A 26,728-nucleotide genomic window follows, 5' to 3' on the forward strand; every position below is an offset into this window, starting at 1 on the left:
AAACTTTTCTCTCCAAGGTCAGATGCTAAATATTGTACCTTTGTGGCCATAGGGTCTTTACCCTAATGGTTTAATTTGGTCCCTGTAGTGTGTGGAAGCAGCTGAGAATATATGTCCACGAAGAGGCGTGACTATGCTCCAGCCAGCCTTACTGATGCTCACTGAGATTTGAATCCCGCATACCTTTCAGGTGTCACGACATACCGTCGCTGTTTTGACTTTTGAGCAGGTAGAGGTCATCCTGGCTCTCAGTCCATACAGAGCAGGCTGTGAACTGACCTGGCAGATGAGCCGTGGTTTGGCAATTGCTGCTCAAGGTGAGTAGCCAAAAATATTGCCAGTGTTGCCTTCTTTTCTTTCCTTCTTTTCTTCATTCTTCTCCCTCTCCCCCTCCCTCTCCCTCTCCCTCTCCCTCTCCCTCTCCCTCTCCCTCTCCCTCTCCCTCTCCCCCCCTCCCCCTCTCCCTCTCCCTCTCCCTCTCCCTCTCCCTCCCTCCCCTTTTTCATTTCTCTCTCTTTCTTTAGTAAGGATTGAATCAGGGGCACTCTACTTTAGAGCTACCCTCCCAGCCATTTTAAATGTTTATTTTTACACATTGTTTCGCTAAGTTAGAAAGGGTCACTCTGAGTTGTTGAGTATTTCTTGGGACCTGCTTTCCTCTTTTCCCAGTCACCTAAGTGCTGGGATCACAGGTGTGCGCCACCACACCAGCTAATATTGCCTTTCTTTAAACACATACGGTTAATCACGGGGTCTCATGCAATTTTGTTTCCGAATGAAAATAAGGGAGGAATTTGGCAAGAAAAGACTGGCCATTAAGGAAATACTCTGACTCAGATAAGAATTGAGTCTGTCAAATATTTCTAAATACCTGTTCTGTGCTCAGAGCCTTACTTGGAAAGGAACACCAGCTGCGCTGCAGAATTATTTTAAATCGGAACTGAAAAACGAAAGGGACTTGAGAAGTCATTCTTTGTCATTCTGCAGGTATTCTGTAACTGATGTGAGGGTGACATAAGAATGTCTATCTTTTTCTTAATGTACCGGGCTGTCATTTTCCATATTGTGGCTACTAGTAGAGGGGGGAATGCTGCTTTTGAAAACTTGAGGACTCTGTTCCTTTTGGACTTGGGCAGAGGCTAGGCCATCTCCAAGTCACTCGTAGAGAAGGGCTAGCTGCCAGGCCAGCGGATTAATTGACCTGGCACTGTATATTCACTAAAGCGCATGTGAGTCCCACTTAGATACATCTAAGTGACCCTCTCAAAAGAAAGTGCATCGTTTCCATCGACCTTTCCATTCTTGTGACCAAAATCCCTGACGGGAGCGACCTAGACGAGGAGGGATTCAGTTGGCTCATAGTTTCAGAGGTTCGGTCCACAGTTAGCCAACTTCAAGGCCAACTCCATGGAGACATGGTGTGAGGGAGGATGACTGCTCATCTCATGGCAGTTGGAAAGCAGAGGGAAAGAGAGGAAGGGGAAGAAGAAGAAGAGGAGGAGGAGAAATAATAATAATAATAATAATAATAATAATAATAATAATAATAAATAGGAGGAGAAATAATAATAATAATAATAATAATAATAATAATAATGAGGAGGAGGAGAAGAAGAAGAAGAAGAAGAAGAAGAAGAAGAAGAAGAAGAAGAAGAAAAAGAAGAAGAAGAAAGGAGGAGGAGAAAGAGAAGAAAAAGGAGGAGAAGAAGAAAGAGGAAGAGGGGGGAGGAGGAGGTGAAAGAGGAGGAGGGGAAATAACAACAACCAGGAACAGATATAGTCCCCACATCCCCAGTAAAATACTTCCTCCAGCCATGCCCTAACTTCCTACAGTTACCGCTCAAATGATTAATCTTCAGGGGTGTACCTACTGGTGAGATTAGAGCCCTGATGCAGGTACTTCACCTCTGAACATTTGTGCATTGCCAACACATGAGCTGTTCCAGGGGACAGTCTACACTGAAACCCAAACACGCAGCTTTATGCCAGCAGTCACCAGCACTCACACGAGGCCGTGCTCAGGACTGCAGCCTAGAATGATACCCCAGAAGGCCCCATCGCAGTGCATCCCATGCTATATACAAGTCAAGCTGACTCTCCACAGGGACCCATCCGGGTGGAAAGGGGTATCTCATCCATCACTTTGAAATAACGACAATTCAACACACAACTCATTAAGAGCCCTCGAAATGTGCCTCTCTTTTGACTAGAATTAAATTTTCAGTTATTATTTCAATCTGGAGAAGTGTAGTTGAGAGTTCTGTATAAATATATGCAATGCAATGGCAGCTATACTTGAAATGTGTAAAAGCCACATGCATTTCCAATAGTAACTGAGTGTGGAAAATGGCAATATACCCACACTTAATGTACCCATGTTAGGGCCTACCAATATTTCTTTCTTTCTTTTTTTAATAGGAGAATTATTTTAAAGAAAGATTTCTTAATAACGTCAGGACTCAAATCATATTGAATTGTGGAAAAGAAAGAAGGAAACTCACGGCCACTTCAGGAGTGGCCCTCTCTGACAGATGAGATTATGGACTGTGTTTGGAGTTGCTGCCATGCCAAACAATAGGCCAAAGAAGACCCTTCTCGTGCTGTGCCTTGTTCTGGAGTGGTTCTTGGAGATACCTAACAGTGCCTGATTGGAATGCAGAAGGCACTTGATGGTTGGAAGCTGGCTGTCTTGGATTTTTTTCTGTTGTTGTAACAGAATGCCCTAGATTGGATATTATATAAAGAAAAGAAATATATTTCTTACAGCTCTGGAGACTGGAACTTTATGCTTGGCAGGGTTGCTGCAAAGTCCTGAGGTGGCACAGATGGCGAAGTGAGAGAACAAGCATGCCAGGAAGAGCGTGCTTCTGGAACAAAGCCATTTCTTCAGTTACTCATTAGTCCCTCCTGACCGTAAGCACCTTCATGACCCAGTTACCTCCCATAGGTCCCCTCTCCAGACGCCATTGATGTCTGACTTTGGGCATTAAGCTTCCCACACATGAATTCTGGGGCACAAACACTTAAAATCATAGCACCAGTGAATGAATATCTGAACCTATGAATGGAGTCTGGCTTTATGAGCCATGTAGGATTGGATGGTAGCAGCACAGTGGTCAGCCAATCCAGCCCGGAGTGGCCTCATCATCTGGGGATCCTGGGAAATTTGGGAAGCTTTCTAAACCTCAGCTTTCAAGTTCTTAGATAGTTGAGGATAGTATCTCCTTCCCAGGTGACCCGAAGACCATACAGGGAAATGCAGGTTATGTACTAGGCCCACATCTGAACTTAAGGAGCCCCTCTGCCCATAAGTATCTCTTTGAACCAACATATTATTATAAAAGAATCTGCCCACTTAAAAGCTAGTTAGGAAATTCAGCTGAAAAAGGTAATTTCTTCATGGTCATGGTGTTTAATTAAGTTGATTTCACATTTCAGCTTAGAAACAGTTAAGGGTTCTCTGGAATAATCATTCCATATTTCTTTTTCAGAAATTTAGTATGATATTTTGTGTGTGTGTGTGTGTGTGTGTGTGTGTGTGTGTGTGTGTTATTAGACATTGAACCTAGGGGGCATTCTACCTCTGAGCTATATATCCCCAGCCCCCTTTTTATTCTCTGTTTTCAAACAGGGTCTTGGTAGGCTGCTGAGGGCCTTGCTAAGTTGCTGAGGCTGGCCTCAAACCTGCAATCCTCTTGTCTCAGTCTCCCAAATACTGGAATTACAGGGGCATTCCGTCACTTCCAGCTGATTTTTAAAATCAACAATATCTCCAGAGTTTTAGTTTGCATTTAAAATTCCATAACACGTGTTGGTTTTCATCTCTTTGTTTCCGAGCTTTACATTGCCTGTGTGTGGTATGCTCACCTTACGATCTAAGAATTCCTTTTATGTTGAGTTGTGAGGCAGAGGAACAGTATTTAAAATCCTTCCAATGAAATAGCTGGATGCTTTCAAGTGTTTCGGGAGCACATAGCAATTGCTGCTTAGGTTGCATATTTCATCACATTTCTGGCTACTCATAGACACCAGGGATACTCTGGCACCTCCAGCGGGGAACCTGCAGCAGAAGCCCGGGCTCCTGTCCATCCCAGCTGGCTGGCCCCGCCCAGGAGGACTTGCAGGAGTCCTGGGGTCGTTCAGAAGCAGCCAAGGTGGAAGTCAACTGGGGCCAAAGAAATCAGAGGGCCTTGCTTAGGTCTTTGTGGAAATAAACTCCCATGCTCTCAGGAGAGAGCCCCAGGAGCTGCCTGTCACTTGCGCTAACTGTGAGTGAGATTGCACACTGTCCCCATTTGCTGGCAGCTGTCTGCGTCAATGGATATTAAGACACATGGAGGACAGAGCAAGAGAGGGAGAGAGAGGCCACTGCACCCAGGGACTGACAACAGTCCTGCTGGTCAAGCCAGTTGCAGGCCTGCTTCTGCAGCCCAGATGCACCAGTGCATTCATCCTTGTCACCTGGCAAAACAGGGACATCGTAACCCTGTCCCAGTGAGCGGTGAGAGCTAAATGCTGGGATTGTACCGGGCCTGGTGCTGTACTGAACGCTTGGGAGTGTCGTGTGTGTGTGAGTGTGTGTGTGTGTGTGTGTGTGTGTGTGTTTGTGATACTGGGGGTTGAACCCAGGGGCATTCTACCTCTATTTTAATTCTTATTTTGAAACAGGGTCTCACTGAGTAGTGGAGGGTCTGCTGTAAGTGGTAGAGGCTGGCCGTGAACCTGCAATCTTCCTTTCTCAGCCTCTCAGTCTTGTCTCTTGTGACCTTCTCCTTGGCCTCCTCCACACCATGGGGAACAACTGAGCCTGATTTTCAATTGGTGAAGAATTTCTGATAAAGTGGTTTATAGGGGGATATCTGGGTTCCTTGTAAAATTAAACTGTAGGTGTAGTAGATCCCTTTTATCTGTAAGGGATGCCTAACACCTTGCACAGCACTGGATTCTATCTATACTGTATTCCCCCATCCATCCATACTTCTATAAAGTTTAATTTATTAATTAGGACAGTAAAAATAAACAATAACAACTGATAATAAAGTGAAACAGTTATAACAACATACTGTAATAAACTCGCCAGCACGACAGCTCTCGGGCTTTAGTTACTTAAACATAAGCACTACAGTACTATGAATTGGCCACTGAATGTCTCATGGGTGGGCAGCATATACTGTGTGGATACATTGGACAAAGGAAAGAGTCATACCGAAGTGGGAGAGAGAAGATGGCATCAGATGAGTTGTTTATTTTTGGATTTTTTTTTGTTTTATATTTTGAGACTGTGGTTGACCATGGGGAACTGAAACTGTGGAAAGGGACTCTGTAAGTCTTGTGTCCTTTTAAAACAATTTCTATATTTTTCATAAAGATTAAACATGATTTGCTTTCTCATTACACAATCTCCATTGTCGTCTGTTTTCTGATTTCTTTGATCACCAGTGAACTAAACGTAAATTTCATGGAAATGAAAACCATACAAAATTTTCTAATTAGATTTAGTGGTTCTAAAACGTGATGTTAAAACATCACTGGTATTGGCCCCGATCCTGAGTTTGTGTTAGGTGTGTATACGTTTCAAAAGTGATTCTTGCATAATGAGAGGGGGGATCCAAGGCTCGCCGTCTCTCAGATTCAGAGCTGTTTTAACATTTCAATGATTGTCCCACCAGGCAGGCCCTGGTTTTGAAGGCATCATTAGAAAGTCACTGTGAAGTCCTCAAATCTGACTTTTAAAGATTTCTGATGCAACGTGGGTTGGAAGCCGATCTTTATCAGACATTCTCCCTTGAGAGAGGACAAGAAACAGTAAATCATGGACCACCCTTCTCCCATGAGCTCTTCCTTTAAACGTCAGGGGTATGCCTGATGTGCTTCTTCCTAAGATAGAGCCCTCTGGGGCATTTGTCTTCCCTTGGCATTCAAGGCTAAGCCAATGAGTCTTATTTCTTTCCAACTCTATCCATCACCTCTACTCTCCATGAGGTATCTCCCCATAGTCAGGACGGTCTCACCCCATCCCCACCTGGACCTACCTAGCCAGCCCAGCTCAGTTCCTCCAATAGCCCTGATCTGCACTGCCTATCCCATCTGCCACATACAGGCAACTGAGGCAGGGGGCCTGATCTTTCAAAGGCTCTGAGTAGTCTATCTTTATTCAGATGGGACTCAGTCTTTTACCCCCTTCAGCACCTGTCCATTGTGTGGAGGTCAGATAGCTTGTTAAACAGCTTGTCCAAGGCCCCAGGAGAGGTCTCAAGTGGGTTGTGGCTCAGCAGTAGAACTCTTGCTTAGCCAGGGCCCTGGATTTTATTTCTAGCTCCTCAGAAAATGAACAATAAATAACAATGCATACTTAAATACCAGTAGAGGTCTTAGAGTGAGCGGTGCTCAGGGGTGGATTCTAACCAGGCCGCTTTGGCTGCTGGACCCTAGGTGAGGCCTTGTGGTAGCCGCGCTAGAACCCTGTTTTCTGTGCACTGTCTCCCCTCCTCTGACTGTGTGGTCATCCCTCTCTGTCCCGAATGTTGTCTGAGGCCCGTGGTCCCAGCCAGAAGTTCTGCAGAGATAGAACCTGATGATTTCTGAATCCACACAGAAATGGCCACTCAGCTTTTGGTCCCAAGGCTGGCTTTAGTGTCTTTCTCTCTCCCTGCTCACTGTTTTCTACTTACATGGCTCTTCCTCAGGATGCTGGAGAGAGCGCCTCCTTCTTCATCCACCCTCAGCCCACCAGAAGCACATGCTGTAGTGAGCCGAGGGCTGGAAGCCCCGGCACTGGGAGGAGTGGCCTCCCCCACGCACCCCTGGTACCAAGCCCTCCCCATACATTCCCACAGAGGAGCCTGAGGGCCTGGCAAGCAGTGGATGCCTGACAACTGTTCCAACTTCTCCTTTGGTTCCTTCTGATTCACAATGGTGTTTAACGGGAAGAGAAGAGATGATAAAGAGCTGGCCAGAAAGGTGCCCGTTTATAGAGAAGGCTCAGCTTGGAGAGACAGAACATGGCTGACAATCGACCATGTTGGCCTACAGAAAGGACGTGAAGATGTGGGTTGAAGAGACCAGGGAAAAGCCTCTTCACTAGATTCTGCGATTATACTCCAAACCCAGTGGCATCCTTATTTTGGTGGCAAACGTTTGAGATGTACATCCCGCGGCATGCATTCAGGGGACGTGGGCGTCTGCCATGTGGAAAGGTCTCAACAGGTATGAAGCCGAGCCCTGGAAGGACGGGCCTCCATGTCAGAAGCAAGGTGGGGCAGGAAGGACAGCCACCTTAGGGTCAGGAGCCTGGGTTCACGTGCTGACTCTCACCTGTGGAAATCCTAGCACATCCTCCGACCTCAATTCTTCTCATGTATTGAAGGGATAAAGGAGAAAGTCCCGGAGCTCCTGCAACATCATGAACAGACAGTACCGATCTCACAAGACTTTGAACTGAGCTCACAAGACTTTGAACTGAGCTTGTGCTTGGCACGGAGGACTCACTTCTATGGCATCCATCGAATGCTTGGATCGATGCTTAATTCATTTCCTAAAAAATATACTGCAGTTTCACGGGATTTTTGAAACCATCACGTTTATGGCTCTAATCATAAGATATGCTTTCCACATCAGTTACACCGAGGGTGTCTGCAGCCTTTCCCTCCATTCTGCGGTTTTCTAGTAGGTCCGCTCTCCCCTCCCTCTGGACTTGACAGCAGCAATCCATTCCCCATTGGACCGGATCGCTAGGAAACGCCATTCATAATCTTCCCCTCTATTGATTCTGGTCAGTGGGTATTGGCAGCTTAAAAAGATTATGTTTTAATTGGGGACCAGATAGATGGCGTTTTAAGGTTTTGAGTTTCGCTCCATGCCGTGCTATGGATTATTTGAGAGGTTGTTCAACACAAGGAGGACAAAGATTAATGTGTTGTCCTTTTCTTTGGGTGACCCTGGGTGCAAATGTAGCTTGGGCTAAAGTGACTGAAAATCTTTTTCTATCACCAGGCTGAAAAGGTTGCCTGTGAATTCATTAGTGTTATCTTTGTTTAGGGTATAAAATCTACACATTAAATGGCCAAAGTGGAGCTCCTGTTCTCCCCAGCCTAAGCAAGCCTCAAAACTGAAAGACTGGGGACTCCAAGCTGGATAAAGGAGTGAACAATTTAGAAGCCATCAGCCCAAGACTCTCAGAAGCTGCTATTTCCTTGTTTCTGCAGAAGAAAGTATGGTAGTAGTTATCTAGGGGCTGGATGGTCGGGGGATTAGATAGTATCTCTGCAATGGGCTTGTCAGTCGGGGACGTCAGCATAAAAGCATAAGAACTATTATTTGTCGTGTTCACTGGAGGCAGGCACTTAAAGACAGGGTCTCATGTTCATCCTGGCAGCAAGTGGCATGCCTGTGCGTTGTCACACTGTCCTCCTTCTGGAGATACAGAAACTAGGGCCAGAGAGGCTGGACCACTTGCTGAAGGTGATGCAGATAGCCAAGGCAGAGGACTGCCAAGTGCGGTCTCTATGGGAAGCCTTGGGTCTCTTCTCTTTCTATTCTGACGCCTTCCAAGTGCAGTTGTCCCTGGCTGAGGTTGGTATTGGCATGGTCCTTGTCATTGGCATTGCGTTAGTTCGCTAGTTTTCTGTAACAGAGAGTGCCACATTGGGTGGCCTGAACAACAGAGCTGAATTGCCTCTTAGTTCTGGAGGCTCAGCACCTAAAGTCTAGGTGTCTGCAGGGTCCTTCTGAGAGTTGTGAGGTGAAATCTGTTTCCTGCCTCTGGCCCAGTGATCTTTATTGGCAATCATTGGTTTTTCTTAACAAGTATATATATCCCCTTATCTCTGCCTTTATATTTACATGGCGTTCTTTAACGTTTCTCTTTGTCTAAATTTTCCCTCTTTATGAGAACATCTGTCATACTGGATTAAGGCCCACCCTATTGGCCTCATCTACCTTATTTTATTTCTTTTGGTACTGAGGATTCAACTCAGGAGCATTCTACCTCTGAGCTACACCCCGGACTCTATTTAATTTCTTATTTTGAAATAGAGTCTTGGTAAGTTGTTGAGGCTGGTCTCAAACCTGTGATACTCCTGCCTCAGCCTCCCCAATACTAAGATACAGGCATACACCACCATGCTCATCTTCATTTTATATTCTACAAAAATCCTACCCCAGATTAGATGACATTCTGAGGTACTGGGAGTCAGGAGTACAAGATATTTCATTCAACCCATAACAATTCATCATCATTATCTTCCTCATTACTACCCAGTTGATAAGAAGCTGATTTGATAAGTCACTGCAGCTACCTTAGCTACAACACATTGCCATTGGCCCAGTGGTTTCAACAACAGGCATTTCCCATCCCAGGTGGAGAGGCTGAGAGACAGTAGATTTGGTGTGAGGTAAGAATTCTCTTCCTGGATTGTGGATGACCATTTCCCTGCTGTGTGGGCACTTGGTAGAACTCTCTCTTCTTCTCTTAAGAATGCTAATTCCATCAGGGAGCCCCATCCTGTGACCTTTTCTAAACCCAATGAACTCCCCAAGCCTTCCCCTTCAAATGCCTTCCCGCTGGTGGCTAAGGCTTCATTGTTTAAATGTGGGTCAGCGAGGCCCCAAGATTCAGCTCCTACCAATATCCTCTAAAAATTGACCTTTACCTTCTTAGAGTTTTGCTTATGTAACAAGACCATTGGTGTGATGTGTCCAGAAAGCCAGGTAATTACTTGTTCTCCACAAACTCAGCACAGAGATTCAGGCAGCGATTGCCCCTCTCTGGCTGCCATTTGGCCTTAAATAATAAAGAGCTTCCAAAGAATGGATCCACAACTTCCCACAATATCATGCTGAGATGTGGAATAAATGGCCAATGTCCTCTCAGAGCAAACACAGAGTGTGTAAACTCTGAGAACTGTGGATGACCTCCAGGTGCAAACCCATTGCCCTGACTCAGAGCCATTGGCACTCTCTTTCTTTCTCTGAAGGTTTTTGCAAGACCTCTGGGTATACCTGCCTGGTTTAGCGTCCCTACTCTCACAAGTCTTCTCAGAATCTATTGAACCTGGCAGGAACAGAATTCTCTCTGAATTCTAGTCTTAGCGCCACTCCCTACTTCTTCACACCAGCGGTGATAGCCCCAGTTGCCCCCATATCCGGGAGTCTCAGTGAGCTCAAGGGCTGCCCTTTACCTAACTTCCTCTGTGGGTCTCTGCACCCCCTCTGATGGCCCCAGAAGAAGCCAACCTCACTTTTGTTGCAAATGGTCCCCATCTTGTTTTGCTTTTCCAAATGTCTCTCCTGTGCCCTCTGGGTCATCTCCTCTCATTCCTGTTCATTTCCTGGCGTATTCCTGTAACAAGGGCATGCTACTTGGGTACATTTCTATGAATCTGAAAGCCTGGCACTTTGGTGTTTTCTGAAATATTCAGTTAAAATGACTGCTCTTTGCCATCGTTGCATTTCTGTGGTGGATGGGACTTACACAAAGACCAACTGAGGAGAGGGGATGATTGGAAGTCATTTCCCATAATGCAAACTGTAGTTCAAGAAATGGCTAAGCATAACAAGTTATTTATTCAGTATTATCTGTAGTCATGGTTGGTTTCTACCCTCTCTGAGTTTCTATGACATTTATATAATGTGCATAATATAATTATATATTTACATGAATTTCTCTTGTCTGTATTCATATATTTATTGTAAGCACTGCAACATGCATTCAATTAATTTAAAAATAACATTCATGAAAATCTTTTTGCAATAGAAGACCCTATTATATATTCAATGTCAGAGTCTGCCTATCCTTTTTTAAAAATAACTTTTGAGGGGCTGATAAGGTTCAGTCCATTTGGGAACTGACAGAGTGGAGAAGTCGCTCTGGGTTCTTTGGTACAGACTTTGCATTTCACAAATGGAAAAAGTGAGGCTTCAAGAAGAGGAGTGATCTGTTCATGGTGTGCTGAGATCCGGGTCTCATCGTCCCCAGTTTAGCCTACATACAAACACATGCACCTCCATCCTTGAAATTCACAACCAAATGCTTGTGTTAACAGTGATCTTGGTCTTTATTTTCATGTCTCAGCATCCACTTTGTGTTAATGAATGTTTTGCAATTTATTTAATCCATTGTTGCACAGTCCAATTATATCAATATTATCACTATCATCATCACCACTATTATTGTTACTAACACTACCTCTATCACCACCCACTACCATCAGCATCAGCATCAGCATCACCATCATCACCACCATTGTCACCACTACATCACCATCACCATCATCACCACCATTATTACAACCACCGTAATCATCATCACCACTGTAATCATCATCACCATCACCATTATCACCATATCACCATCATTATCATCACCATCACCATCACCACCATTATTACAAGCAGCAGCATCATCATAACCACCATCATCATCATCACCACCATCATCATCATCACCACCACTATTATCACCACCACATCACCATCACCATCATCACCACCATTATTACAACCAGCATCATCATCATCATCACCACCATCATCATCATCATCACCACCACTATTATCACCACCACATCACCATCACCATCATCATCACCACCATTATTACAATGACCATCATCATCACCACCATCCCCATCATCATCACCATCCTTACCACTCATCACCCCCATCATGAAACGTAGTTGTAGAGGGACTTTGGTACTTTCTAAAGAGCTCTGCATCCTTCTAATTCAGGAACCTCCAGAAATCCATGGCAAGAAACATTTTGTCAATCTTTTCAGATCTTTCTGTATTTTGGTTCCTTGATCCTTTTAAGTACTGTTCTGTCATCTTACTTTTTTTAGTTAAGAATTTTAAAAGGGAATTGCAAAAATATAAATAAATTTTATAACAGTAAAATGGTACTAATTCCACCACACACCACACAGAAGTTTCTATTCTGCTCATCTCTTTCCATGTGCACGTGTGTCATATTGTCTGTGCCATTCTGCATTCTGCCAGTTAAACAACATAGGGCATTTCCCATTTGGGTAAAACTTCTTATATTTTATTTTAATTGTGGTAGAACATATGTAACATTTTTAGGTATGCATTTTGGTGCTATTAAGTAAATTCTCCTTGGTTCTACCATCACTGCCATCCATTCACAGAATTCTTTTTATTTTATAAAATGGAAGCTCTGTATCTATCAAAAAGTTCTGTATTCCCCACTTTCTAGCCTCTCTATGAATTTGTCTACTCTCTGTACCTCATCCAAGTGGACTCATACAAAATTTACCATTTTGTGGCTAGTTTATTTCACTTAGCATAACATCCTCAAGGTTTATCTGTGTTGTAGCACATGTCAGAATTTCCTTTTTTTTGAGGCTAAATAACATTCTATTATCTGTATAGACCACATTTTATTTATCCATTTGTCTGTCAATAATCTATTGGGATTATAATGATCACATGGTATTATATTAAGTTGTTGCATTACAAGGAACTTAGACCATTAATTTATTTCCACATAAATCTGTATATCTTATTTTCATTCCTTAAAAACTAAAATCAAGCAAAATCTGGCCACTTATGCTTATTTATTTATTTGGTACTGGGGATTGAACCCAGGGGCATTCCACCTCTGAGATATAACCCCAGTCATTTTATTTTTTATTTAGAAACAGTGTCTTGCTAGATTGCTGAGGGCCTCGCTAAGTTGCTGAGGTTGGCCTTGAACCTGCAATCTTTGGGATGATAGGCATGCACCACCGCCTCGCCAGGCAAATGCATCTTTAAATCTTTGGGTACTTGCTATCTGCCTGGTGCTGCACTGAAAAAAGATAAAACTGGATGAAGTGTGTTCTCACTTTTGAGGTTATCACGGGTGAGGGGGCCAATAGATCAATCACTTGACCAGCAGAGCTCAAAGCCTAAAATCAGGTGATTTCTCCCATTCTTCCCCCTGTTGCTATTTTTTTACTTCCTTTGAGGCTTTCCAATGGTTGCATTGCCATGAAAGCCCAGACCGAAGCTTGGCTTTGACCTAGCACACTAGTCCAATCCACCTCCGACAGCAGGGCTGGCAATTGGTCTGGAGGCCAGTTTTGACGGTGTGAGGCTGTGGCCCCCACACACCTTCACAAAGCAGCATGGCCGAATGGAGACACAAATCTGTCATTTGTAGGAAGTCATTTCCTGCTGTCGTTGCTGCCTGCAGCAGCCCCAGTGACATGTGCTGGCATGAGCAGCCCCAGTTAATCTCACTAATGCATCCTTTCCACGGGCACACCCAACCCAGCTCCATTCCAAGCGTGTTGAACCCAGCCATCACTTACCATAAGGAATCACATTAAATGCTAATGGGCACCTGTGCCCCTCCTGTGGCTCACTGAGTGACAGACCGTCCTCCGCAGGAGCCGGCAATGGCTTCTGCTTGGATTCAGATGAGGGGACACTCTGGGGTCCTGACTTGAGGTTCAGAGGTTTCAGTGGATTCTCTGCCAGTTTTGAACACATGGGGTTCTACCCAGCAAATGTCTCCAGGAGACTGGCCTGGACTTTGGTCTATAGACTCTTTCTTCTAGAATATTCTAGAGCCTTCTAGAACATTCTAAGGGGCAGTGTCAAGCTTTCTCTTCACTGTATTCCAATGTCAAGGGCAAAACAGAGACCTTGAAAGCATCTACTGAAGCCACACTAGAGAGGAAAGGAAACTTCTATGAAAGTAGAGCCAGGGATATGGGGGTTGTCTCCTCCCAGTACCCATGCATCTTCCTCTCAAGTTCTTCCCTCCTCTGCATCCTGTTTGGAAGGGGCTTTCTTCATTGGTAAACCAAGTTGAGGAGGCAGGGGCTTTGGAAAAGAAAGGTTCTTTCTTTCTTCTCTCCTGGCAGGGCCTATATAAAGTTCTCTCAGGAGAATTCCCACATGAGACTTCCTGGCTTTTCCTTGCCTCGTGCAGAGTAGACCAAAAGGGTGGTGGAGGCAGGCAGGTGGCCCCCGAGAGCTCTCCAGGTGAGAAGCCAGGGGAGCCCGGAGCATGAAGCCTTTACCACCACCGCAGTGTGTCATCGATTTTATGCACCTCTCTAAAAGCAATTCGTATGAATGTGTAGCAGAACAGATATGATTAATACAGGGAGTTTTGCAGATCCGACCTTCTTAGTAAGGCTCACAGTCTTCTAGCCTGGTCTTTGGCCCTCTGTAGGTTGACAATACAATGAGTAGAAAAAATGGAGAATGGGAAGGGACCCCTAAGAATCCAGGAAAGATGTTTTCTTTGGGAATGAAAGTGGACTCCAAGAACCAGAAGAGGAGGCCCAGGAAGTCAGGGGGGAAAAGAAAACAAAGTTCAGATGCTGGGTACAGCCTTCAGTGGCTCTGATCAAAAAGGGGAGTTCTGCGGGGCTGGGAGGGAAAGGCGGAGCAGAGGGGAGGGCGTGGGGAAAGGGCCCCCAGGTGTCTTGATGTCGTCTGAGCTGAGCTTCCCTCAGTGTCCTTCAAGTGATTTCAGAAAAATATCTAAAACCCATTTTTAATTATTTCTTCCCATCAGACCATTCTTCATTCAAAAGCTGCTTTGTGCAGAGACTAGACCCTCTGACTTGATTGTTTTTAGGTTAGATGTTCCCATGACCCAATTGTATTTAGGTTAGATGTTCCTTAAGAAGTAGCACAGTCTAAAACACAGTGATATCAATGGCTACATACCAAGAGCTATTTTCTAACTTAATTCTCACAACAGCCCCTCTGATGTCAGTAATATCCAGGTTTGACAGAGGAAAAACCCAAGCCACTGAGAGGTAAAGAAACTAACCCAAGGTCACATAGCAGAGAAGTGCCCGTAAAGTCCCTATGTGTGAGCTGTACTCTTTCTGAACGTATCTGCATGTGAGAGTTGGGTGGAGCCTGTGGAGAAGAGATTTGGGGGCTGGAATCTGTGGAGAAGAAATTGGGAGCTAGAACCCCAGTACTTGGAAGGCTGAGACAGGATATAGTAACTTGTTTAAAAAAGTAAAATAAGGCTGGGGGTGAAGCTCAGAGGCAGAATGCCCCTGGGTTCAGCCCCCAGTGCCATACAGGAAAGAAGAGATCTGGGGTCCTTCTTTAGGCAAAAGACCTCAAAAGAATGTGGAGAGAGTATAAGTGGTGTGAGCATCAAAGGTCAGGACTCGATGTCTCTGGTCTGGATCAATCAAGGTGTGGTTTCAGCATCCTCTGTGGGGAAAGTAGTCTGTGCTCTCTTTTCAATCTGAGGTTCCGCCATTCCGAGCTGCAGGCCTTCCAAGCCAGGGGAACATGGAGGGAGAGGGATGGAATCAGAAGCGATAACCTGAAGATAATTGACTTTAATTTATAAATGAACTTTGTTAGCACCGTGAAATATTTGGAAGAAAGATATCCCTGCCAAACACTGACACAATCGCTCCTGGGACCATCACTGCCACTAGCATCTCTCTGGGCTTTCCGTGGCTTAATCCTTCTTCATGACGAACACCAACCACCACAACAATTCATGTCCTTCTATGCCTTGGTTTAAGCCTCTCAGTTTACAAATTGGGAGCATTGTAAAGGTAAGAACCTGTCTAACCTGGCCCACATATACATTTTGTATATACGTACCATACAGCCTTGGGGTGGGGCAGCTGTAGCAGCCAAACCTGGTGACATACTCTAGATGTTCACATACTGCCAGACTCTAAGGACACACTTTTCGGAGCAGATTCCTGATGCAAAGCAGCCCATGTTGGCACAGCTAAGAAGCCTGAGGTCCAGAGAGGGGAGGCTCCTTGGCGGAGGCCACACAGCATGATGCTGTGGAGGGTGTACTTGCTCCTGACCAGTAGGTACCACTGTTAAGTATGGAGACAGAACACTTCAATAGCAAATAAAAAAACTATGGCTTGCCTCTCTTTTTCTGTATTTTATTTTCTGATTTCTTTTCTTTCTCCTTTCCTTCCTCCTTCCTTCCTTTTTCTCTTTCTCTCTTTCTTGGCATTTCAAACTTACCTTTGATTTCTTAATAACTCACCACATGCATTCTGGTATCAGACCTAGATTGCAAATGCCAGAAGGGAGAGCCATGACTTCTCCCATGGTCCCTGAAGGGGAGGCCTGGAGCACAGTAGGCTTCACACCCACTTGCAGAACCAGCAGCTCTGCCCAGTGTTGCTTGACTCCATCCCTGGCTTCATCTGTCTGGCTCTCTGAACCTCATCTTGGTCTCCTGAGAGGTAAGGATCCTAGTGTCTGTTTGTGGTTGTTGTAAAGACATGATGGTGTAACATCACATTCAACAAAGTTAGCTGCTAACTTTTTCACAGACATTCAACAAAAGTTAGTTACTCTAACTCACTTGGATTCAGACTGTCTTTAACTCTGGATTTAGAATGTCCCCCTAGGCCTAGCTGTGTTGGAGGCAAGGTTTGGCTGTGGAGAGGCCCCAGGGGGTGTGGCCTTGGGCTTACACATGGTGCCTCCTCCCCAGGGGGTGTGGCCTTGGGCTTACACATGGTGCCTCCTCCCATGCTCTCTCTCTCTTGCTCCTCCCCCCACCTCCCGGGATCTGAGAACAGAGCCCTTGCTCTCTCTTTCCCTCTCCCTTTTTCTCACCACCATTCCCTGAGCTTCTTGATGCAACCTGGCCTGACATCACTGACCCCCTGAAATCTCCAAAACTGTGAGCAAATAAATCTTCCTTCATCTAAGTTGTGGTCGTCAGGTGTTTTGAGTCTCAGCAGTGGGAATGCTCGCCAAAACACTCTTTTTAGCTGCTGCTGTTATTCGCATTGTGATATTTCCAATTTCCTACTTTTAAATGACAAAAATTCATCACAGTTTTACTCTCTATTCTTTTCTCTCCTCCTGAAAGATGATTCAAGGTCTGTATTCCTTCATCCAACTAACTTCTAAGTTCGGGTGTAGCTAGTTATCAATACTCTGTTATCAGTTTTGCTTTAGGTTAAGCAGGGTAGGGTCCACGTGAGCTTGTCCACGTGTATTTTATGATTAATTTTCGTCATTAAACAACTCATCTCTGCTATGTGCCAGGCTCTGGACCAGGCCTGGGCTTTCAGAGATGCAGAACTGACCAGCTGCAAGCCGCGGGCTGGAGCCAGGCAGGTCCATGGCCACCAGGACACCAGGCCGGGGCGCACCAAGCTCTGCTGCCCTGTGAGGAAGCCCCACTTTCTCTTAATCTCGCATTCTTTTTTCTTAGAACCAGGCCCGGTGTGTTTAGGAACACATGCCTTGCCCCTTTCAGAGCACTTTATTACCCATCGTGTCTCTACATCAAGCCTCTCCTAGCACCAGGAAGAAGTAAACTAGAGAAGGTGGCGGGTGTGTATGGGCTTCTCCCTCTCTTCCTAACCAGAGCTACTGACATTCTGCTCCCACAAGACACCACAGCAGGAAGAACACAGTAGAGCACCAGGGAGGAGGCACAGCGGGAAACCTTCCCGGGGACTCCCAAAGATTTCTTACTTTGCTCTAAGAATTTGGGGAAGAGAGAAGATATGATGTATACCAACACTTTTCATCATACATAGAACAAAAATCAAAATACCTAGCTCCCATTCTGAGCCGATAACAGTGTTCCAAGTGCTTCACACGGCCTGTCAGTTATTTCTCACGACCATCCTCTAAATTGGGTGCTGTTTTTGTGCCCATTTCAGGTCTGTGCCACCATGTTTGGTTATTAGAGGTTCTTTATCCATCCTATGAGGGTGCTACAAAGGAGAATTGGGATTTCATTTCCCTTTAGTTTTTGCATAATCTGAGTAAAGGAAGGAGGGCCAGGGACACTGCATGGTGGGAGATGGGGGAAGGTGCAGGGAGAATCCACACCACCAGGGAGTCTGAGCTTCTGATGGGCCATGTTTAGATTCTCAGGACCTTGCCACAACCCGAGTGACCTGTTTAGGGTGCCACCCTTCATCTTTGTGAGTACAGAAGACAGACGTTTATCAATGCAGATTTTCACACAATGTGGATTAAAATATGATAAACACATAGATAAATACATAAGAGATGACAGATACAGGGAACAGGACAGAGATACAAACAAATTACCATGTGACTACGTCAGAGAGAAAGTACTTTCTTGAATTTAGAGGGGGAAAAGAATATTTTTGATAAGAAATATTCCCCAAATGAGGTGTGGTAGCACATGTCTATAATCCTAGTCCTTGGGATGCTGAGACAGACGATCAAAGATCTGGGGCCAGCCTCAGAAATTTAGTAAGGCCTTGTTTCAGAATAGCAAATGAAAGGGCTGTGGGTGTAGCTCTGAGGCGCAAAGCCCCTTAGGTTCACTCCCCAGTTCAAAAAAGAAGAAAGAGATATTCCTCAGACGACGGGACATTTGAGTTAGGGTTTGAAAGGATGAACAGGTTTGTCAAGAAGGGAATGCTGGAGGAGGGGGACCCTTCCATCTGGCGTAACACCAGCACATTTTCCAACACAGCGCTGGAGAGCCCGCACGACTTTGTTCTTGCTCCTGTTCCTTCTAAGCAAATACTTTCAGAAGTCAGCCTGTGGAAGTGGAGAATTCTGAAAATCCAAAATATTTCTCTCCTTAAGTTCCCTCCGTGGTCCTCAAGGCGGGATCTCTTTATAGAAACATGAACAAGCCAATTCTAAATGATTTAGGATTTCTCAACTGCAGATTGCGACTGGAGATTAAAGTGTAGACCTGAAATAAAAAGTATCTGGGCCCTTTCAACTCTGTGTCCCCTCAGGTGTCCCCGCGAGAGCCTCCTACCAAGGCTATGGGTGCTGGGTGCTGGGCGCAGGGCGTGGACCTGTGGGCTGCGGGGCAGGCAGCTGACTTACATGCTGCCTTGTGTGTGCCTTCTGGAAAGCGTTTGGTTTCTCTGGTTCTGCTGAACTCTCCAGAAAGTTCTGGGAAAGAGAGTTGTGAAGATACATGACCCTCAAGAATTTCTAGAATGTCTTCTACTCCCAGGTCATAGGATGCCTGTTTTTGCTGTAACAAAGGTGGCGCTTGCCACTTGTGGGCCAGGCCTGGTGACCTCTGTCTCAGCCCCACTTCCCCTGCACAGAGTAGAACGTGCTAGAAGGTCTGTGGAAAGATGCCAATAGCCACTTGCCCAGGTGCTGATCGCAGGGCAGGAGTTTTCTCTTCTGAATTGATACCTGGACCCTCTGGAAGGGTTCAGATCAGAGGTTGGTACTGATTGTCACCAAGCACTTGGCTGGTCTCCAGGAGGCTTAAAAGGTAGCTCACACCTTGGTTTCCCCAGGGTTTGTGTCCAGACTGTCCTCTAAGCCCCTTTGGTGCCTGGTTATCACGTCAACCCCTGGGCATCAGAAGCTTTGGCTTCTCGGGGGGACAGTGGGTGAACACAGAAGGGCCTTCTCAGCCTGGCCCGGCTCCAGGCCTTGCTGCCTAATTAGAAAGACGCAGCCCTGCATCCTCCTTGGGAACACACAAAAGAGTCCTAATGTGACCTCTCTGAGCACAGCCACATGAGCCTGGTCCAGGTGGGCTCTAGGTTCCTGTGTGATGGTCCAGGGGATGGGATGCAGGAATCTCATGTGTTGCAGTTCAGTCACAGGTAGGTTCCCCATCTGTCTTCTTTACTGGTATCCTGGAGTCCTGCCTGGGCTGGGCCATTATACCCCTTCCCCCAGGCAGGGGCAAGATGGCAGCTTGATCTGGAGGTAAATGAACATTAAACGTGTCTGATGCCTCCTGTGAGCCAAATTCCCTGGGCACAGACCCGGGCATGGCCACTCTGTCTATCTGTAGTGACTCACCAGGGTCTCACTGTGGGTGTCCCCGCACCACAAGGCTCACACACCTGACAGCAGTGGGTCTCCCTTCTGGCACCTTCTCTCCCCTCCATTTTCCTCTCTGCACCTCTAATCACCGCATAAGAGCCTTCTCTTATTACCCTGCGCATCTTAAGGCCAGGCTTCAGCGGCCAAGGCTCAGTGGATTCCCAACCTGTTGCTTTGCCCTTGTTCTCATAGGGAAATGAGGACAGCAGGGATTCCTACACACCCCTGTGTCTTTGCTGTGAAGTCAGGAAAGACTAAGGCCTGCAGAGAACGCAGGAGGAGAGCACTTTCTGTTAAAGAGGGGATTGAACACACCCGTTTGTCTTCTCTACCTTCCCAGTCCACAGAGAAACAGTTTGTAGAGACTGAAGGGACATAAATGCGCCTGGTTGCTTGGGGGATGGAAAAGCTGAGGGTAGCTGAGCAAGTTGGGAAGCAGGGAATGCAACGCTTTTGCAAACCCTAGGATCCAGAGGCTCAGCTCCTGGGGTGGGGACTGAGAGCAGCCTCTGTGGCTTTGGGAATTGGGGGCAGTATCTGTGCAGGGCAGAGAGGGCTTGAAACTGAAAACAGGGTCCTGATCATGGATGGGAGAATGAACAATTCAAGAGGCAGGCACCCCATGGCGCCATCATTGAGAAAGAGTGTAGCAGATCCGTTAGTAGAAGGGCAAGGTCTCTGTATGGAAACAGGAAGTAAAATATATATGAATTTTTGAACACAGGGGCATTCTATCTTTGAGTTATACCCCTAGCCCCCTCCTATTTCTTTCTTTCTCTCTCTGTTCCTTCCTTCCTTCCTTCTTTCCTCCTCCTCCTCCTCCTCCTCCTCCTCCTCCTCCTCCTCCTCCTCCTTCTTCTTCTTCTTCTTCTTCCTTCTTCTTCTTCTTCTTCTTCTTCTTCTTCTTCTTCTTCTTCTTCTTCTTCTTCCTCCTCCTCCTCCTCCTCCTCCTCCTCCTCCTTCTTCTTCTTCTTCTTCTTCTTCTTCTTCTTCTTCTTCTTCTTCTTCTTCTTCTTCTTCTTCCTCTCTCTCTCTCTCTCTCTCTCTCTCTCTCTCTCTCTCTGTCTCTCTCTCTCTCTCTCTCTCTCTCTTTCTCCTGTGGGACTGGGGATGGAACCCAGGGGCATTCTATCTTTGAGTTATACCCCCAGCCCCCTCCTATTTCTTTCTTTCTCTCTTTGTTCCTTTCTCCTCCTCCTCCTCCTCCTCCTCTTTCTTCTTCTTCTTCTTCTTCTTCTTCTTCTTCTTCTTCTTCTTCTTCTTCTTCTTCTCCTTCTCCTCTTCCTCCTCCTCCTCCTCTTTCTTCTTCTTCTTCTTCTTCTTCTTCTTCTTCTTCTTCTTCTCTTCTTCTTCTTCTTCTTCTTCTTCTCCTTCTCCTTCTCCTCTTCCTCCTCCTCCTCCTCTTTCTTCTTCTTCTTCTTCTTCTTCTTCTTCTTCTTCTTCTTCTTCTTCTTCTTCTTCTTCTTCTTCTCCTTCTCCTTCTTCTCCTTCTCCTTCTTCTTTCTCTCTCTCTCTCTCTCTCTCTCTCTCTCTCTCTCTCTCTCTCTCTCTCTCTCTCTCTCTTTTCTCCTGTGGGACTGGGGATGGAACCCAGGGGCATTCTACCTCCAAGCTCCACCCCCAGCCCTATTTTTATACTTTATTTTGAGACAGGGTCTCACTGAGTTGCAGAGGGCCTCACTATGCAGCTGTGATCAGCCATCCTCCTATCTCAGCCTCGCAAATGTTGGGATTACAAGTGTGAGCTACCATGCCTGGCTCCCTGTTTTATTTTTTATTTTGAAACAAAGTCTCATAAAATTGTTGAAGGCCCTACTAAGTTGCTGAGGCTGGCTTCAAACCTGCAGCCCTCCTATGTCAGCCTCCCAAGTACTGGGATAACAGGTATATGTTACCACATCTCGCCCAAGAGATATTTTTATCTGTAAAACACAAGCAACACCCACCTCCTCCCCTCACGAGGCCCACGGGCTTCCTCCATGTGCAGGTGGAAGGACTCCTCGGGGGTCTGCTGAGCAGACCCAGAGACATGATGATGCCGGGGATGCAGGCCTGTTGTCCTAGGGATGGAGCTTCCTGCAGGCTCCCCAGCATCCTGCTTTCCACTGTGAGCACAGACGAAGGTCGCTGGGCAGGGAAATGACAGGAAAAATGGCCAGTAGAGCAAGAAATGAATGTGAAGAGTGGGCAGCTCTGCACCAGAGCCTGTGTTCCCTGTATCGCTGGAGACGGTAAGGGCTCCGGAGCCTGCAGCCAGGGCCACCCGCTGGTCCCCGCAGACCCAATGTCCAGGACACCACGCCGAGGGTGTTTTTCTAAGCATCAGCAACAGCCAAAATTATCCATTACTTTCATTTATAGAAAATGAATACAGATAATAGGAAGTACTATTAATTAATTAATTAATTAATTTTTGTGGTACGGGGGAAGGAACTCAGGGGCATTCTACCTCTGAGCTACACCCTCAAGTCTATTTTATTTTTTATTTTGAAACAGGATCTAGCTAAGTTGTTGCAGGTCTTTGCTGGCCTCGGTTCTCCTGTCTCAGCCTCCCAAGCGCTAGGATTACCAGCATGCCCTGCCATGACGTGTGTATGTGTGTATTTTTTCTAATACTCTGTACCCCAGTGTGATGTAAAATTGCAAATGCACCCAATTGAGAAAAACAACAAATAAAAAACAAGGTCTCAGCAAGTTGTGGAGGGCCTCCTCACTAAGTTGCTGAGGCTGGCCATGAAGCCGTGGTCCTCCCGGCTCAGCCTCCCAAGTATGGAGGTTACAGGTGTGCACCTACACACCTGGCTCCCGATCTACCACCGTCAATGATTCCTCCATCTCCAGTTACACCTTGTAACTGTGCGTCTGTGCATTTTTCCTTTAAACACCATACGAATTATCAAGATTACTCTCAATTAGTAATACATCATTAAAATTTTTCAATGCCATCAAATAACCTTCTATTCATCATCTGCTTTTTAAAAAAATTGTGGCATGTTATCTCATTATATTAATTATACACTTCTATGGTTTTTTTTTCCCCCCCTCAAAACTGCTTAGGTAATGTGGACTTTCTGATGGGTTCTTGGAAAACACAGATGGTCACAGAAAGAAAAATAAGGTTATGCTCCTACTTATTCAGAGGCTGCAGCTAATATTTAACTATAAATAAAAATGTCAATGATGTGTTATTTTTCAAAGATTGCGGTCTGCTGTATATACTGACTTATAGCCTGCCATCAAATCAATGTATCATAGACATTTTCCTTTGAAGAGAAACTTTCTTCCACAAATATATGGCACTGGGGATTGAATCCAAGGGTAGTATACCTCTGAGGTATACTCCAGCTTAATTTTACTTTTTAAAAAAATTTGAAATGGTCTTGTTAAGGTGCTGATAGTCTCCTTAAGTTGCTGAGGCTGGCATCGAACCTGCAGGATCCTCCTGTCTCGGTCTCCTAAATTACTGGGCATGTGTCACTGGCCTGGCTCCACCATTGACTTTAATGGCTTCACATGTTCTAACATGAACGATGTTCCCAGCTGAGTAACCAATGCACATCAGATGCAATGGAATTGATCCATGAATTCCCCTTTTACATATCATGCTAGTATGCAGACGAAGTCTCATTTCTGAATATTTCTTTTCTTTCTTTTTTGTTTAGGTACTGGGGATTGAACTTAGGGACAGTCTACTTCTGAGCTACATCCCTAGTTCTTTTTATAATTTTATTTTGAAATAGGGTCTCGCTAAGTTGTTGAGGCAGACCTTAAACCTGCAATCCTCTTGTCTCAGCCTCCCAAGTTTACAGGCATGCACATAGATGCCTGGAAATTTCTAATAGTACAAAGAATTAGAAAATTATTTTGGGGGGAAGGGTATTATATTTTCTATGACCACTTTAACAAATTGTCACAAATGTAGTAGGTTCAAAACAGCACCAATTTATTGTGCTATAGTTCAGGAGGTTGAATGTCTAAAATAGGTCTCATGAGGCTGAGGGCAGGTGTGACTGTGCTGTTTTTCCTTTGGGGGGTGTGGGGGACATTTCCCCCTGCTTCTTCCAGGTCCTGGAAGCCACCTTCATCCATCCCTTGGCCCACGCCCTCTTCTTCTATCTTGAAAGCGCATCCTTGTTCTAGGACATCATTCTAACACCGACTCCCCGTCCCCCTTTCTCACTTTTAAAGACCTTTGATATTTTTTCTCCTTTTGATACTAGAGATGGAACCCAGGGGCACTCTACTCTCGCACTACACCCTCAGCCCTTTTTAGTTTATTTTGCTAAGTTGCCCAGGGAGGCCGCGAACTTGTGATCCTCCTGCCTCAACCTTCTGAGTCGCTGGGGTCACAGGCTCTTACGGGCCTTTTCAGGGACCTTGTGACTACAGTGGGCCCACTCGGAGCACCCAGGAGCCCTCATTTTAAGGTCACCTAAAAGATTAGTCAGATTTAACTTCCTCTGTCATGTAGTGTAACACATCCACAGCCTCCGGAGAATAGGACTGGGCGTCTAGAAGATGTTATTCTGTCTTCCATGGACATGGGCATAAAAGGGAAGGTTTGAGTGAAAATGGGCTTCCTGAAACAGTACAGCTGTTTTCAGCCTCTGCTAGCAGTGTTCGTGATAAGCTATTCTTCCTCATGATACCAATATTGAGCATCACCATTCCAAAAATAAAATAAAATAAAATATAATAATGACCACTGTCAGTTTGAGTAGGTGAAACTTGGTACCTCACTGTTTTGCTAATCTTTGTTTTTTGATCCCATGCTATGTAGTTTATGTTTCTCCCTGAAAGATGATCGATCACGGAGATTCTGACATTGTGGTTTGCTTGTTCCTAGTTTTTACTTATTTTTCTATGGGAGAGAAGATGATCATCTTTTCTTTTTAATTTATAAAGAAAAGCTTTTTAATACCAAAGCTCTTAATTATTTATGTTCATGTCAAATACATTCTTTTTCACTGGCTTGAAGCTGACTCTCTTTTACACTTTGCCAACCAGATGCTTAGTTAGTTTATTTATTTATTTATTTATTTATTTATTTATTTATTTATTTATTGGTAGCACTGGGGATGAAACCCAGAGGCCTCCTCCCTCCGGGCTACACTCCCAGACCTATTTAATATTTTATTTGGAAACAGCGTCTCTTAAGCCAGCTGAGGCTGGCTTCGAACCTGCGCAATCCTCCTGCCTCAGCCTCCCAAGCGCGGGGATTACAAGCATGGGCCACCATGCCCAGCTTGCTTAATTTTTTGTAAACCTGTATTTTATGTTTCATTTCTTGGTATTGCAGCTAGTTATAGTTACTAGATTTTCCTTATTCCCTATCATATACATACTTATCATTGCTTTTCTGGTTTCCACTTCCACATTTAATTCCATGTGTGTGTGTGTGTGTGTGTGTGTGTGTGTGTGTGTGTGGTGCTAGGGATTGAATCCAGGGGCATTCTACCCCCTGCCCAATTTATTATTATTATTTTTTTGAAACAGGGTCTCATTAAGTTGCAGAGGGACTCACTAAGTAGCTGAGGCTGGCTGCAAACCCTGATCCTCCTGTCTCAGCCTCCCAAGTACTGGGATTACAAGCGTGTGCTACCATGCCCAGCTTTCTTCATTGAATTCTTTAACCCATTTTAGGATTTATTTTGGTCAGAGTGTGTAATGAAGATCATTCGCTGGTGCTGTGTCTAGTTGTCCAAATGGTGTGCCTGGAACCTCTTGGTCTTTTACTCTCTGGAGCACAGGGACTGGATACATAGCCTCACAATTGTTTTCTTTTTAATCGCAGGGAATTAATTTTTATTTATTTATTTTTTTATTGGTGCACTGTATTCATACATCTTAGTGGGATACAAACTTTTGTAGACATACATGCACACATCGCCCAGTCAGCCCCCGGGAATTAATTTTTAATTGCCAAGAATTAGTTTTTATTTCAGCACAGGTGTAGCTATTCTTCCAGCTCTCGGGGCCAAGAAGTGTAAGCCATGCAACAAAAAAAGGACAGAGCCTTCCAGGCCCTGCTACCTGTACGAGGAAAACGAATGTTCTGACTTCAGCCTCGTAGCACCGCAGGCCCTGGGGACCACTGAGCTCTTCTGGAACATTCCAGTTGTTTATTTCATTTTGACCCTACTGGGGACAGCCAGGGGAGCAGTCTCTTTCTTTGTGAGCATGGGCTGAGTGTGATGTTGGGCTCTATCTGATGAGCAGGCAGGGTGGCAAGGTGCTGTTCCCTCCATTGCTGTGTTGCTTTCCACTGTATTAAAGGAAGGAAGGAAAGAGGCTTCTGAGGCCCAGCTGCCCTCCAGAACCCCTGAACCTGCATGAAGAAAGATGTGTTCCTCAGCCAGGGCTGGGGCCCCTGGTGGACCAACCCATCCCTTGATGAGGCTGTTTTTCAGTGTGTGGGGCTTATTTCTCTCTCTTCTCTCCTCTCTCCTCTCTCTTCTCTTCTCTTCTCTTCTCTTCTCTTCTCTTCTCTCCTCTCTCCTCTCTCCTCTCTCCTCTCTCCTCTCTCCTCTCTCCTCTCTCCTCTCTCCTCTCTCCTCTCTCCTCTCTCCTCTCTCCTCTCTCCTCTCTCCTCCCTCCTCCCTCCTCCCTCCTCCCTCCTCCCTCCTCCCTCCTCTCCCCCCCCCCCTATATGGTATTAGGGATTGAATCCAGGGGCATTCTGATTCTGAGATTTACTCCCAGCCCTATGTTATTTTGTAACAGGTTCGCCCTCAGTTGCAGAGGGCCTCTCTATGTTGCCAAGGCTGGCCATGAATCTGCGATTCTCCTGTCTCAGACTCTCAAGTATTGGGATTATGGGGTGTGCCACTGTGCCCGGCTCATTCTGTGTGTTTTTATAGGCAGAGAGTTATGGAGGAGAGCGAGGTGACCCTTCCTGGAAACCATGCTCCAAGTTCACGTGGTACCTGGACCAGGGTGAGGCCAG

This window comes from Muscardinus avellanarius, assembly GCF_963383645.1.
Source record: "Muscardinus avellanarius genome assembly, chromosome: 12".
In the NCBI taxonomy this organism is placed as follows: domain Eukaryota; kingdom Metazoa; phylum Chordata; class Mammalia; order Rodentia; family Gliridae; genus Muscardinus; species Muscardinus avellanarius.